The sequence below is a fragment of the Hyalella azteca genome, unplaced genomic scaffold, assembly GCF_000764305.2.
Source record: "Hyalella azteca isolate HAZT.00-mixed unplaced genomic scaffold, Hazt_2.0.2 contig17497, whole genome shotgun sequence".
In the NCBI taxonomy this organism is placed as follows: Eukaryota; Metazoa; Arthropoda; class Malacostraca; order Amphipoda; family Hyalellidae; genus Hyalella; species Hyalella azteca.
This window is the reverse complement of record NW_025947279.1, coordinates 277,605-293,893: the sequence shown is the minus strand read 5'-3', so window position 1 is coordinate 293,893 and position 16,289 is coordinate 277,605. Positions and strand designations below refer to the sequence as shown.

At 36.4% G+C, this 16,289-nt stretch overlaps 1 long non-coding RNA gene across 2 annotated transcripts in view; it reads left to right on the top strand.

The window, feature by feature from the left end:
• The first annotated feature begins 10,010 nt into the window (after positions 1-10,010).
• The window catches only part of LOC108664867, a 30,272-nt gene continuing 23,993 nt past the window's right edge, over positions 10,011-16,289 (top strand). Inside the window, exons 1-4 of one of the 2 annotated variants that reach the window (XR_001930396.2) lie at positions 10,011-10,110; positions 10,306-10,351; positions 11,063-11,211; positions 11,593-13,037. This is a non-coding gene — a long non-coding RNA (uncharacterized LOC108664867). Of the gene's footprint in view, positions 10,111-10,305; positions 10,352-11,062; positions 11,212-11,592; positions 13,038-16,289 lie in introns of those variants that run through there. The other variant, XR_001930397.2, reaches the window with a different exon arrangement.

The window sequence follows — 16,289 nt, the reverse complement described above, 5'->3', positions numbered from 1 at the left end:
CCAGCATAATTTTCATCCTTCTCCCCGTGCGCAAGCATGCTGAAGAGCAAATTAGCCAACATGATTACTTGCTGGAAGCCACAGGGACCAAACCCCTTCATGGATGTAAACCAGCAAGCCAATGAGCTGCAGGCCGGCAAAACAATGGTCGTAACCCACACGCTAAACCCCAAAATATTTCTATTCCATGCAGCCTAGCCCCTTCACCACTTTCGATAAAGAATGCCCTGCGCCACAGAGCTATCAGTACACTGCTACCTCTCCAGCCTGTCCGTTCTTCTAAAGGCTATTCCCATGCCTGTCCGTTCTTCTGGAGGCTAAACCTCCACACTTACCCCCTGCTCCCCCTCTTTCGGTACCAGCTTGCGAAAGAATTCTAACCAAACCTAACCCTTTCCCAGAAAGGTGGAGAGAAGGGGGTAAGTGTGGAGGAAGAAGATGTTGGTGAGCGTCAGGGCTGGGCTTACGCCTGCGAAGTGGGTAAGGTGATGCGACAGTCCGGTGCAAGGCCGTTCCCATTTACGGCAGTTTGGTGCGGTCTGCGGACCCTGTGGCTTACGTCATTTGTAAGAAGTGATGGTATGGGCTTAAATCATTGGTGTATGAGCTATTGGGCGTAATCTGTTTGGAGTATCAGCTTGAGGGCTGAGGCATTGCTTGTTTCAAGTTGGTTTGGCAAGATGAGGCAAGTAAGAACAGCTGCATAGATGTTATGCTGACTATTTTTATTGCATGTAGAGGGTTGGCATTGGTTCTTGGCCCCGGGTCTTGGGCTGATTTAAGAGTCAAATTTTTGGGCTACGGCAGCGCTCCCGAGTTAAAAGACTAAATGACGAAAACATCTCTTACTTGTGTCCATCGTTCGATTAAATAATTCTTCGCCTATAATTAAACTGATCAATAACGTACGTACGTATATAAACGCCTATATTGTTACGTACTACGCAGTACATGGTCGCACCCCTGAATGGTTAAAGTTATTTTTGTAATGGATTTTGAAAAGGTCAAATGCGCCCCAATGAATAATTATTTGTGCCCTAATGAACAACTTTCTTTGTTCACGTTATATCTGATTTTTAAAATCGATACAAAATTTTTATGTTTTCTGGACGTTTCAGAACATTCTCTACCGATTAGTTTGATCGAAAAATTAACTTTTGTGTGACCCTCATATGTTGGTGCGACGAAATTTCAAAATTTTATGTGTAAAATTAAAAGTTTTCTCGACGTTTCAGATGATTTGCAGCCTTTTATTTTTTCAAACCTGGTCCGCCGGACCGGTCCGAGTCCGGGTTTTAGTCACTGGGTCCGGGTCCGGCGGACCGGTCCGGGTCCGGGTTTTAGTCAGTACCCCCTACCAGCACCAGACAGCATTGACAATTTCATTTTGGCACATTCTTTTCGATAAAGAGTTTATTTTCGTTACAAAGTCTTTGTTTGCTGTATGATCAACTTCTTTGTACTTAGCAATCAATCCCGCATAGGCAATTGCTTTCTTATTCTTGTGATTAGCTTTTTGGTTGAATTTACCATAAACAAGGGAAACTACGATATAACTCGATAGACTCACAAAAAGAAATCGTGAAACCATTGTCTGATAGCCTGGGATATAAAAACTAGAGTTAGCGAGGAACAATGTCACAGCTCTCAACAGCAACATAGACTGAGGTAGAGTAAAAGTTTGACCAATTATTCGGTTGCCCGTCCACACGCTCAAACTTATCGTCAGTCTTGCATGAACCCAAAGGTCTCGCCCGTCCGTCTTTTCCAGGTTTGTCAAACTCCGCCCACCCGTCATGCAAGACGTCAAACTTTGAGCGTCCACACGCTCCGTCTTGTCGTCAAACCTGGCATGACATGCAAGACTGACGATAAGTTTGAGCGTGTGCATGGACGGGGCTTTAGACTGGATAGAGTGGGAGGAGAGTATAGAAAGGGAGAGGCTTGGCGGAAGTAAAATGTTGCCAATCGACGGAAATGAGATTTCTCTGGACTATTCATATGATAATGTGATAATTATCAATACGATAAACATAATGTGATAAGTTTTAACATTAAAATGATGAACATAAAATTAGTTCTATGTAGCGAGATCCGCTACATTCTTGCCGATTCTGATCAGAAACTGACGCACAGAGCTGGGATCGAAACCGCACCTCTGTGCGCCAATCATGGTACTCTGAACTGGGCCCTTTGTGATGTTTAGCTCGTGTCAATTTTTTTAGATTTTGCCTTCGTTTGCGAGTTTTTTTTTTATTTTTCCTACATTTGTGATTTAAACAGCATTACGTGCATTAATTCGCAGTGTTATGCGGCTTTACGTATACGAATCTTGGTCAATGCACGTTTAAAAATCGGCCAGAGAAATGCCGGTCGTTTCTCCGTATATCCGTATAACTCGCGAACGAAGGTAAAATCGGAAAAATTGTCACGAGCTAAACATCACCGTTTGGAGGCAAGGTATTCACATACGAAGTTTCGTTCAAATCTGTTCAGTATTAAGGAGAAATTCCTTGCTCACTGCGAATTTGAGCACGTATTGATGTTTAAATCACGAATGTGGGAAAAATAAAAAATAAAACTCGCATACGAAGACAAAATCTAAAAATTTGTCACGCGCTAAACATTGCCGTTGGGAGGTTCGGTTTCTATATTCAAAGCTTCGTTCAAATCTGTACAGTAGCTTAGAAGAAATTTGTTGCTCACTGCGAATTTCGGCGCGTATTGCTATATAACTCAGGAATGAAGGAGAAATTCCAAAAATTTTCACGTGCTAAACATCACGGTTACGTCCTAATGAATATGTGTACTAAGTTGCATCGAGCTACGTTCATTACTTTGGGAGATATTTCTTGTTCACTGAATTTGGGGAGACCGGCCGTAAATTTGTCCGAGACCTCCAAAATACCAGCTATAACATAATAGACAATGAATGATGAATAATTATAGAATTGCCTAACTTTGAAAAAATACATTTCTTTCGATTAGCTGCCTACCTACATCAAGTGTAAAGTGAATAAATAAAATATAAATAAGTGAAATCATTGCGACCGTGAACCAAGACTGGGAGGGGCATTCGTTTAAAATTGAAAACTAGTGACGGCATTACAAGCATGGAACGTCAGTCTGGTTGCGCCTCAGCAGAAACGCGGTGGTACGGCAATAACCTTTTTTGTGCGGGTTTACCGCCAAAAAGGTTATTGCCGTGTTTGTGTGTTTTTATTATTAATACCGTCGTGTTTATTACCGCCGTGTTTCTGTGTTAAATCGATGCCGCATATCGGCTGTAATTGGCACTGGAGCGATGATACTTAGACGTTCTGCTCTCTGTGGCAACATTGTAGTATTGTAAGCCCATTCTGTACTACTGATAGGCATGCAACCTTTCTTTGAGCCTAGTCATAGAATTAGAAGCACTTCGTCCTGTATGTCCCTGCGAGGTGGTCTGAGCTACTTAGGCTACAGTCTGCAGAACACGACTCTGAGGTATGAGTTTGACGAGGTTAACTATTGTTTTCTATATTTGATATTAGTGAAGGTTATATCGTCCTGATATAGTCCGATTATTCATTCATTGGTGTTAATTGTAAGTATTGTTCGTCCTCTAGGGCACAGCGGAGTCCTTCTCCTCTCGCGACTCCTCTCATTACGTCGCTACTCTCATTATTGCTCTCAGATTACTATTATGCGCCTCTCTGCTTAGTAGTTAGGATAATTAGACTTGTAAAGATCTTTTGTTTATTAAACCCAGTAATGTTTAACGTTTATTGAACCTTGAGATAACAATCTCACAAACATATAGCGTTCATGAAGCACTGAGACATCGGGGGGCCTAATAATATTATTGACGGAGGCCCGTCAAATTTATTATACATGATAAGCTGAAAAATTCTTAGCATTTTTTTATAAGTTATATGCTGCATTTTATCTCATCTGAGTCTCATTAACATGTGTTGAAATATAATAACATTTGGTTGTCATTGTTATTCGACTTTAAGATAAATGCATGTTGCGTTGAATACAAAAAAAATTCAGATATGCTTTGTAAAAATTACTATAATTTTTTAAATAAGTTAAGAAAAGTTGAAATAAATAACACATTGGATATATTATTCCATTCTTCTAATTATTATCCATTACGAACATCGAATGAACTGCAAAATAAATATAAATCCCAAAATAAGTTTTACAATAGGGAAAATACAATTGATCTTTATCATTTTCTTCAATGAACTTTTGCAACACATTTTGTGCAAGCACATATTGTATTTTCATGTTTTATTGAATAAATAAAATATTTGCATACTGCCAAAAGTTTCAAGTTTCTATGAGTTTCACTCCAAGTTTCACTTCATAAAGCAGGTAGTAGACTACGTTATCAGTTACAAGGCTCCTTCTGAAGGTTATTTACAGGCAGATGAAGCTGACAGGGCTTATATAACAGACTGTTAATAGTTCTTATCTCTGATCAGTTCCGTAAAACACTATATTAGCAAAACGGCTGAAGAAAAATGTGAGTTTCAAACCGCGAACTATCCCACACGGCATTTCGATGACATTGAGGCATATATATGCTTCCCTTTGAAAGAACAATTAAAACTAACGGTTCAAAATAAGTCGACTGAAATCAAGGAATTATGGTTGTAATTTGACGGCATAATTATATACCTGAATAGAACAGGAAATTACTTCAAAGAATGCATAATATTATAGAATTTTTAGGCAGTCGTGTAATGGAGTAACCATCTTGTTTCACAAATCATATTTCAAACACTTTTGCAATGCTCCGAAGAGACGCTTACATCAACGTATACACGATGATTTTCAAGCAGCGTAGCCTTCTGAGATACAGTTGAAATTTCTTTTCAAAGCGTCACTCACGTGAACATCCCAACCTTGACGAATTCATTGGTGCTGCGTTTAAAGAAGTTATTTGGAACATATATCAAACACAAGGACTTTATGACGTCATATGAAATATTTGGATGTTTTTAATTTTTGTGATCAACTCTACTGTCGAATGTAATAAAAACTTAGGCGAAAAGCAATTTGGGATAGGGAAAACTTATTTTTATACAATGTCGCAGCCACGTAAATACGTCTAAGAATATCTCTTTCATTTATTAGACGAAGCATGCTTGGAAAAGCGTATAATTTTAACCTACATATCAACAATACTATTGTATATAAGCGTTTTACACGCGTCGCTATTTGCAGTTTACAATGAAATACTTTCTCGCTAAAAATGTGATTTGCTACTAATTGAGACGCTGCATGTATATCTTAAATTTCGTATGTCCAACACATTTTATTTACATTGGTTACCCATCCGAGGTCAATTAATCAGGCATGCAGCACAGTAAATCGTTGTGACTCGTTGAGAACACGTCCAGCACTCGACTCTTACCTTGAGACTCATTTGCAAACCTCCACATTCGAAGAATTGAGGAAATTAGTTTTATTCTTTTGAATTTATGTAACAGGTAAAAGTAAAATACAGTGCTAATGCAATAAGCTGTGTATTGTTTCTGATGACAATTATATTTGCCAGACGAGACCGAGCGATACAAGGTGCGCAGGAGTATAAGTTGATCTAATTTAAAGATGCACGTAAATCAAGGCGAGTTTGGCATGTAAAATGAGCAGGAATACCATGCTACGCAATAGTAGGATGTTAATTAGTATTTCGATGCAACATACTAGGATTGCTGATGCCAACACTTTTTTTCTCTGAGTGGGTTATTATAAAACAGTTTGACAAATGGGAGTATCAGCGCCCTGACAACTTTCTACTCGTGTTGTTGGAAGAAAGTGCGTAATTATTAGGACAATGACCCATTAATTTATCAGAGCGTAAGTTAAGAAGCCTTGCGGATATAGATTATGAAATGTTTTTTTTTTGTGTATGTTTAAAATTAAAATTAGCTCAATTTACAATTTGGCTTAATAATTGTATGCATGAATTCGGAAACCAGTAGTTTTACGAAGGATCCTGCGCATTTGCCACCAGAGAACCCCACAAATACAGTACGTGCGCAGTGCATTATTTTTGCATGTAGCATTTGCTTGGTATATGTCTTCGGCGACAAGTTCATAAGAGACAAGCTCAGTCATAAATTAAACGCATTTTACGAGCCGACATGCAGGAAAATTTGCTGAGTATCTTTTATAAAGTATCACAAGCATATTAAGATCCAGGAGCGGAGAGTACATTTGGATATGAATTTTATAGTTATTTCAACTCTATAGTGTCATAATTGCATGATGATAAGTTTAAAAGGCTTAAAATTTTTAGCGGTGGCAGTTAAAAATATTTAATAGTTGAATTCAAAATAGTTGAACTTGTCTCTCATTATTAAGAGAGACAAGTTTCACGGAATCGGAACTTTTTCATCATAACTTCTGAGGTATGGGCTAGTCATCCGTTTCAGAACTAAACTTACTTGCTACTAGATTTTCATTTGTCGAGTGTTTAGTATATGAATCTTAACCCAATTTGTAAAGGTAATTTATGTGTATTTGAAACCATATAATGCCGTAAATAAATTGAGACAGCTGCATGAAAGTACGTATTTACGATACTAATTCATGCCTGGGTATTACCCGAAACTGAAAATTTATTTGTAATGGGAGACTTGTGAGACATTGCTCAACTGGGGGGAAAGGGTAGGATACAAATTTAAAATTTTTATTGGTTGTAGAAATTTAATTTAAATGAAGCCACATATTTGTTTCAAATCTTGAAACGAGGGAGGGTGAGATTAAGAATAGAATTGACGCGTAATCGTTTCATGCAAAATATGGGCATGAAAGTTGAACTGGCTTTTTCTTTAATTAGCCCACGTCCCTATCAAAATTTTTAGCTGGTGGCGAGCCTGAATTAGGAACCGCCTATAGGACTCGGACCGAACGTAAATCAGCTTCTCTATGTCCGCTTTTTGGTCTACATTCCGGTCCCCGAATCAGACAGCTACCAGAGCCTGGGCCTGGTGAGGGGACTGAGGGGATTCTGCCAACTCGTGCCATACTCTCAGGCGACTATAAAGTCGACAAGGAGGTTCTGACTAGTCGCTGATTGCGATCAGTTGGCCAACTGACCCATAATAATTCTAACGCGAGTATAGCGACTCTGGGGCGGAAGCTGAAGCATACCTTGAATTTGTTAGGGGTACACTTTATTATAAATAATGAGAATCGGGACAACAGGAATGACTGGGTTCGTGACGGAAGGATTCTACAATTATTGTAGGGATCATCGAGCCCGTGCCATACCGAGTCAATCTGCTCATGCTAATTATTTGGATATTAGATAAGTATACGAATTATTTGTGCTTCGTACAACTCTCACAAACTTTAAAACATCGTCTCAAGGGCCCGATTTTTCAAAATGCTTTTTGATAATAACGATCATGAGCTGCTCACGTTAATATTGATCGATAGAAAGAAGGAGAAATATATAGAATGCGGAATGGATCCACATTATCACACTCGGAACTGCATCTGCATGGCATGATCAGCTTTTTGTTGTCCAACTGTTTTATAAATGGGCCATGAGACCGTCTATGAAACTGCATCTTTTGCACCAGGGTTAAAAATTTTTTCCGCAGTAAAAGAAAAGTTTTGATCACTATGGCTGAATATAGCTACGGAAACTCTCATTGGACAATTGACTTCTGATAGCCTTGATGCAAAGAGCTAGCTAGATTTTTTTTGTTGGTAGAGGTATAGATAATGATGAAGGGCATCGCATTGAGCACTATATCAGTTATCTATTGTTCGTAGTGCGGAGTCTGCCTACAAATAAAGCGCTAGATGCAAGACACTAAACTTGTTTTTGCATAGTGTAAAAAATCGCGACACCGTGAGAATGACTGCTATAAAATTAATATATTTCGGCAAATTAGTGGAGAGACAGGGGACATTTATATCAGGACTAAAAAATCTCGTATGTAAGATACCGCACTATTACATATCAAAGTTCCAGTTGTAACCTAGCATTTCATATAAAAAGCAAAATGCAAATGCGTGAGCAAAATGCACATACGAAGTAAAAAAAGCGAAGCTTGATGGTGGCAGCGTGATGTTTTGAGGATGGATTTCATCCCATATAATAGAAAAGTCTTAAGAAATGGTTCTCTTAAAAATCAAATACATATCCTTTGGTATACGGTTTGGAATTGAGAGGTCAAGAGAAACAATTAATTTAGAAAAGAAAGTCATTAAAATTATGAAGGTTTGCTTATGTGCTAACGATGTATAATTTAGGATTCTTCCCTGTGCCCGTAGTATGTACTTCGTAGTATATAGTTCGTAGTATTATAGTTTCAGCAGGCAAAAGTAGGTACTTTACGATGGGGGCTAAAACCTTCATCGGTGCTGTGCCATATCCACACCACTTAACTTTATAATGAAATGTAGGGCAAGTAAAGTAATCCAAGCTTTATCTTAATAATTTGGTAAGCTTTGAACATAACACTCTTATCTGCAATATCAAACTTGTGTACAGTTTTCGTTTTGTATGAGGTTTGCGTTGTTCTTACGGCGTATTGTCTTAATTAAAGTTTCTCGTTCAGCAGAAACCGTCGGCAAGAACCAAAACGCGTCTGGAATTATTCCACCTTGAAACCAAATAATCGGAGCGAATTTATTTCACAGTCATTTCATTTATTTACTCTAAATTGACCGTAAATTGACGAACTAGTTTCAGAGGGAATTCGTATGCATGCAGATGTACTTTCAATTTCATCATCTTCCCCTCAAGATGTTTGTAGGTAAATTATGGCCACGCATCTAGCGCTTTATCTTTGTATTTATAAGGTAATACCCAACATGAACGTAATTTTTTGTGCCACCGACATTATCAGCGATCACATAAATTTACAGGTTTCTTGAAGGTTGGCGACATTGCTTACAGTTATAAACTGTGTGATGTGTCGCAGTGTTGCTTAAAATGGTCCCAACGATGCGCGTAGGCAATGTTTAATCAATTTTAATTTGGAAGAACGGGATTGGAATTTTTGTCATGCAGAGATCTAAAGATTTTCTGGAATTGTTAGAAAGATTTGCCGTATTTTTATTTTAAATTTTCAGAAAAAAGCATGTAATAAAATATATTAGCTAGGTTTAAAATTTACAGAATATGGCTTCACCTGAAATATTTCTTCGGAATTTTTCTTTTTCATAGATTCATTCTTTGTCGTCTAAGTAACGAAGTAATAAATGTCCATGTTTTTGGTTTCTACAATTATTGCTCACTGGCGCCAAAGCTAAATTTTTGGGGTTATCCACGTGAGTATATATTTATTACCTCTGTGATCCTTGAAAAACTGTGTTAATACAATTAATTAATATGTAAGAATAATCATATCGCAACTACTCTAGCATAGGCTAACAATTCAATTTACACCAGTTCTGATTCCATGCTATTTAGATTTTAGCGTAGAACATTTGCATTCACGAAATAACAAAATTTCTGTCCTCTAAATAGTTTTAATAGAATTTTGAAATATTTTAAGGTTGCAATTGAACGACAAATTATTTAATTAATTTTTTCTTAGACCATTGTTAATACCACTTTTTTTACCATTTTTTATAAAATTATCGAATCGTTTCGAGGCACGTTAATTGTATCTTCCGGGAATCATTCATGAACGTGACGGAGAAGTATAGATTTTAAGTATAATTATGAAACACAAAAAATTTCTAATAAATTTCGTTCAATCGCAATTCAGTGCTGAAAAGATCAGTTGTATACATTCCTGGACATGGTATTGCTGTTCTCAGACGCATTAATTTTAAACGATCTAAAAAATACACAATTTATTTCTTGCTGTTTCACAAATGAATTTCGTGACACAACATATGCCGGCGATAATGATGAGCGAGGGTAGTCAAGTATTCATTTATTCATTAAAATTATAATAATATATCATGATTAATAATATTGTCATTAATTATGCAGCCTTCACCCATAATTCGGTGCACAGCGGGCGGCAGTTCTGGAAACTATAAGACTGCTGATGCTGCGCCGCTGCTGTCAATCTTCTCCGACTCAGATCCTTGAACGCATCAAGCCGCTGCCACTTTAGATTGCTACTTGTCTACTAACGGGTGAGGTAAATATCCCTATAAATAATCGTTCCTTCAATTGGATGATCATTAGATTGCTTTCATGTTCAGAAAAAAACTCTGTTATGGGAGCGAAACCATGCATAATATTATTTTTAACTTACCACTACATTTCTAATTTCAATTTATAGTATGTTTTTATTTATGACTCCTTATTTATAGTTGTTTCAATTGCAGAATATCCTCATCGTTTGAACAATACATCGCCATGAACTTTGTTCAGGTACGATCCATTCATAAGCGTAAGCATCGATTTAGACTTGTTAATAGAAATAAATTTAAATTCGTTAAATGCAGTTGAAATTTTTAACAGCTGCAGGACGCTTGATTTATCCGTCTGATAAACAATTTGCTTCTCGGAGAATCACTCTTTTGAAAATGGAGTAAAATTGACTGTGAAAAAAACTCTAAACACAAATAATGTTTGCATTCTTGACAATAAGAAGCGATTTCCGATCTCAAATACATTGAATGAATTAACACAGTCATTTTAAATGGCTATAAACTGCTTTAAATTACATTAAGATTAATCATAGACTTTTCTAAATTGTCAATAACTGAGTGATTACCGTTTTATTTCCCGCATTTGAAAATAAATTACATTACTTAACCGATTAAGTCAAAAAATATATTCATTCGTAGACCATTGCCGTTACCTTTTCAGAATATCAATGGATAGCGTACACGGGAAAAAAGGTCTTCGTGATTGTGATGTAAAAAAACCTTTAATTGTGATGATTGCATCTGTGAAAAACTTTTCCTATGTGAAAAACTTTTCCCTTTTAACTATTTTTCCAACATCAAAGCCTAGATTATAATAATTTATAGATTTATATGGAGTAAATAACTTACAAAAAAGCATCGTACATATGTTACCCATGCGATGTTGTAATTATTTAGGAATCATCATTGATTGATATCGATATTTTTTCAGGTTTTCCTAATTATTATGGTTGTGATGCTGGCGCTGGTGAGTGCAGCTCCCCAGCTCGTCACCACCAAGAGGAGGTTCCCTGGAGAGCGTCGGCTGGGGGCCACCAACTACGGTCTATATTCTTACGGCAAACGCGGATTCAAAAAGAGGTACGGCATAGCTCAATTAAACAACAATCACATGACACACACGATCGGATACTTTACTAATTGCTGTCCCGTGTAATTCTCTTTGAAGTATTCAAACAGTTTCTATGCTTTAAAATTTCAGAGTCAGTTAAAATTTCAGAGTCAAATTTTCAGCTAACGATATTGATAATAAATTGATATTTTTAGGAGTTTTAACCTAGCAGTGTGTTGCTAGTACTGACGAACTTAATATTTTATTAGTGATCGAATAGTGTTTACACTATGAGAGACGATTTTAGTTCCGTTTAGAACAACATATTTCACTTAATTTAAATGACTGAATGTTAAAAGGAAGTTATATTTAAGGAATAAAGATTAATTATTCCAATTTTTCTCGTGCAGTGCGGGCTATGATGGATGAAACAGTGTCGAGGTCTGACCTGACATGCCACATGCAAGGCCTCAGCTGCCACAACTTCGCTGTGTGGTCGCAAAGCTACATAATTGATGTGCAAAGTTCAGAGAAACCCTTTGTTATTAAACACTTTAATGTAAAGTTATCTTTTACGGTAAGTTGTAAAATGGATGTGTAAAGTTCAGAAAAACCATTTATTATTAAACATTTCAATGTGAAGTTATCTTTTACGATAAGCGGTAAAATGGATGTGTAAAGTTCAGAGAAACCCTTTGTTATTAAACATTTCTATTGTAAAGTTATCTTTTACGTTAAGCGGTAAAATTGATGTGTAAAGTTCAGAGAAACCCTTTGTTATTAAACATTTTAATGTAAAGTTATCTTTTACGGTAAGCGGTAAATTGGATATGTAAAGTTCAGAAAAACCCTTTTTTATTAAACATTTTAAATGTAAAGTTATCTTTTACGATAAGTGGTAAAATGGATGTGTAAAGTTGAGAGAAGATCCTTTATTATTCTACATTTATAATGTAAAGTTATTTTTTACGATAAGTGGTTTGCTTTGTTCGTGGTGAATCAAGCTCAATTCCAATTGCAGTTTATACTATTTAAGTTCTGGTGATCATTTCGAGTATTTGTATAAAGAATCCTATGCATAAGAAGTGTTAAGTTCTATGCTTTTAGATCCTCAAAATCTAATGTCTTCTTTTACTTCGAATATTCAAATCAAATCTAGAACTACACGACAGCATCAAATTTACATGACTATACTTTATCAAAATATATTGTCGGTTATAGCCGTAATTTATAAGATAGAGAACAAATTTGGAACATGACTATGACCATTTTTCGCCACGTCATTAATTATTAAGTGCAAAGGTCTATCAGTAGCAGCTAGATCCGATCTTTAATATTGAATACGAGGTGTTATCAATATCGTCAGCAAGTCGCTAGTCAGATCTTAGTCAGATAAGCTCGCAACAACACGCTATACGAATTCATTCTTAAGTATTTTCGCACGACCTAGTCCATCAGATGATTCGGTATAGGAGCTTCGTAAGGTTCCTTTGCATCGCATTATATCAAAGATGATTATTTTGCTAGTTTTGTTATACATTACAGTTCTATTTTATGTGAAATAATGTCCCTTATATAACAATGCCTGGTATTATAAGTTAGTTGCTATTTTTTTCCAGAAACCTCCAGAAACTCTGATATAAATAAGTTTTCTGTGTCGAATCATCTACGATTCTTGTATTAACTTTATCCAAAGAAACCCGCGGATTTTTATAGAAGTCTAAGAAAATTTCTACTTTATTATGTGCTTAAAACCTAAAAAGTTATGTCCTAACCTCTACTTGTAATTGAATTAAGATTCTCTTGAAAAAATCAATTCAAAATTTTGCTGTTACTCCAGATACAACATTTCAGATATTTTTCAAGGGTTTGTTATTTTTGTGATTGTTAATGTAGGTTTTCAAAACTTATATAATATAAACTGTTCTTCGGGCACGTATATTCGAAAATTATTGGGTCGGGACCTGAAATTTAAATTTCCGGGTAGAGACCTGAAATAATTACCTGGATCTTAAATTTCATTCATTCATATTGAAATAGTAATGCATTGCAAAAACTGGGAAGAAAGGATTGGACAAAAATTGATATTATCTAATTGATTTCTACATGCGAATTCAATTTAAACTGCACAAAATAGTCAGTTTGCATATCGAAAGAAAAAAGTGGATTAAGTGGAATGTGAGCTTGAACGGGTCTTTCTTTATTTGGAATTCATCAGATTTATCATTACTAATGAAATTAATCATTATGTGCTTCGAAATGTCGATGGTATAAAATTTCAGAGATTATCAAACCCAAGAATCGTAGGGCTAACCTCTCGGTTAACGCTGAAGCACCGCCTCTGTATTCTGTTGCCCTCAGCCGCGACAGGCAGGTCGTCCTCGCAGCCAAGGTCTGCGAAGCCAGTTTGTAATTACCGCGCATCTTCCATCAATAAATTTTGAAAAAATATAACTCAGTACTCACTGCAGTGAGTGACAGAGAGCGCATTTTCTCGTCGAGGAAAACTTGAGGTCACGGACAGACGGACGTACAGACGGCAGACAGACAGACAGACGGACGGACGGGCATGGCGAGCACAATAGTGCATTTTTCCATAAAAATTATAGCATTATCTGCAAAGGAGAATCCAAACAAATTTTAAATGCACATTTGCCGCTAAGATGGCAGAAATGTTTAATATAGCCGCTAAATTGATTGAAGCGTGCGAGGTATTTCCATATATTGCCGAAAATTATTTTACTGTACACTGATTCATGATAAGGATCTTTGACACGCGTCCAACGTTTCATTCAATAATATTGAACCAATCCACTCTCTTTTGTTTCGCTTGTCGAGAGTTCGTTTTTAAGCAAGTGTAAATTTTATGTAACTGATTATATTGGAGTAGACTTGTCAAGCAAGTGAAGAAACTGTGCATAGTTCACGCTGAATAGTGTGACGCGACTGACAGCTTCACTGACTATGTCTGAGAGCGATTCACGATACTTGGTTCCACCTGCGGTTGTTTGGATTAAAGGATTCGGGAATCGCTGCATATTTTTAAACTGAAACCTTGTCTTAATAACGCTTACAGTTTTTATCCTCATGTAATTGTAAGACAGAAAGTTTTCAATGTTCCGTTTGCAGTTTTTTAATAACTTAGGTTTTTAATTTCTTTCGTCTATATTTGAATTTTTAGTGGTGATTGTGTTAAGTATACATTTGAACTGATGATGCAGCTAGCCTCCAAAACGTTTTCAATGAAGATCCAGTGAATTTATTTTGCGTTTTCGTTGCTTATAAATAAATGACAAAAATAAGCTTCTAGAGCGCTAGATATTTGCATTTGCACGTCTCTCGATGTTGTTGCTGCTGAATGACTAAATAAAACTTTAAAAGCTGTACATATGTACATGCATGCAGGTTTATAAATGAGTAAAATTGAAAAAAATTGCGTAATACTGTATCCCCGGTTTATTATCGCCTATAACTCATAAGGATGGTAACATCATGCGCCATAGGACTCATTTTGCCTAATTTACGTTAGTGCGAATAATAATCCAAATTAATATTAAATCTTAAGGAAAACTTGAATCGATTGTCGAAATATACATATATTTTACCAGTTAGTACGGGCTTATGCACAAACTAAAGCACGCACAAAAGTACATACGTTGGCTGCATAAAAAGCATCTTGTTCATAGCTTCAATTAAAATGTCTTCAGATTTTTGCCCAGACGATCTCCTTATTAAAGCACGCAGTACGACCTCAAACTACCCTAACAAAATTTAGAGCCGAGTTCGGCTCTAGATTAAGGAACACCTAGGACTCGGGGAGCATAGTCCACCAGCTTCCCTTTGTCCCCTTTTCGGTCTACATTCCGGTCCCCGAATCAGACAGCTACAAGCTTCTGGTACTTATTCTGACAACTCTTGCCCTACTCTCAGGAGACTATAAAGTCGGCAAGGAGGTTCTGCATGACTAGTCGCTGATTGCGATCAGTTGGCCAACTGACTCAGAATAACTCTTACGCGAACATACTGTAGCAACTCTGGGGCGGAGGCTGAAGCATACCCCGAATTTTGTTAGGGTACTTCCTACCTACAATTACTGGGGGTACAAGCTTCAATAAATTGTCGAGAAGCGCTGTCAAGATCTGGCACAACATGAGTGCACAATTTATGAATGATGTTCGTTGCTGATTTCTCGCTTTCGTTTAGAATAAGAGCCATCTTTGTCAAAAAGCTCTTCTAAGATAGCCACACAACTACGGAAAAGTTAACGTAGTTGATATTCTATTAACTCTCTGATTGTGTATTGGAATCTTGTACTCCCTACCACTACTGCTAAATTAAGACATCGACAAATAATACGGAGTAACAACACTTAGAGACCATCATGGACATTATTTCAAGTAAATATAATTAATACGGACTATCGGACCTTATGACACATATTGTGTTTTACCTCTAAGGTGACAAACAGTATTTCAGTTAAACAGTTCTCTAGGTTTGATAAGAAAATAAAAATATCCACTCACCCAGTGGACAGATTCTAATTCTAAAGTGAAATTCAGCAACAGAAGAATATTTTAGTAAAAACAATAGCCCAAGAACGAGAAAACTGAGTTTTTTAGAACAAAAAGGATATGTACGATAATGAATAATTAAATGTTAGTTAAGCGCAATGGAACCAAATAGTGATTTTCAACCACTTATAAATGCACCACAATTTTAGAATAGAGACTATAACAATAATTGCATATATGAATAGGCTCTGTCAATAATTTTGTGCCAAAACTCGTGCCAAATTCAGAGCTCAAAGGGTCGGAACGGTGAAAATGAAAGTTCTAAGAAATATTATTTTTTGCAACTATAAGTTGACTCTAAAACACATTATTTATTGGAGTGAAGGTTTTTTAACGCTTGAAATCTTGATTTTGAAATTACATAAAAACAATGAGTCTTAGAGATCCAAATTGAAAATTAAAAGATGAAATAGGCCTATAAATAATTTTAAAGTCCTGACAAATCACGTAATTAATTGTACATTCAAGCTATATCTTTAGTTATCGTCCGTTTTATAGCGTCTGGGCTCCACACAGTAATTCCTGTTAATTCTGGG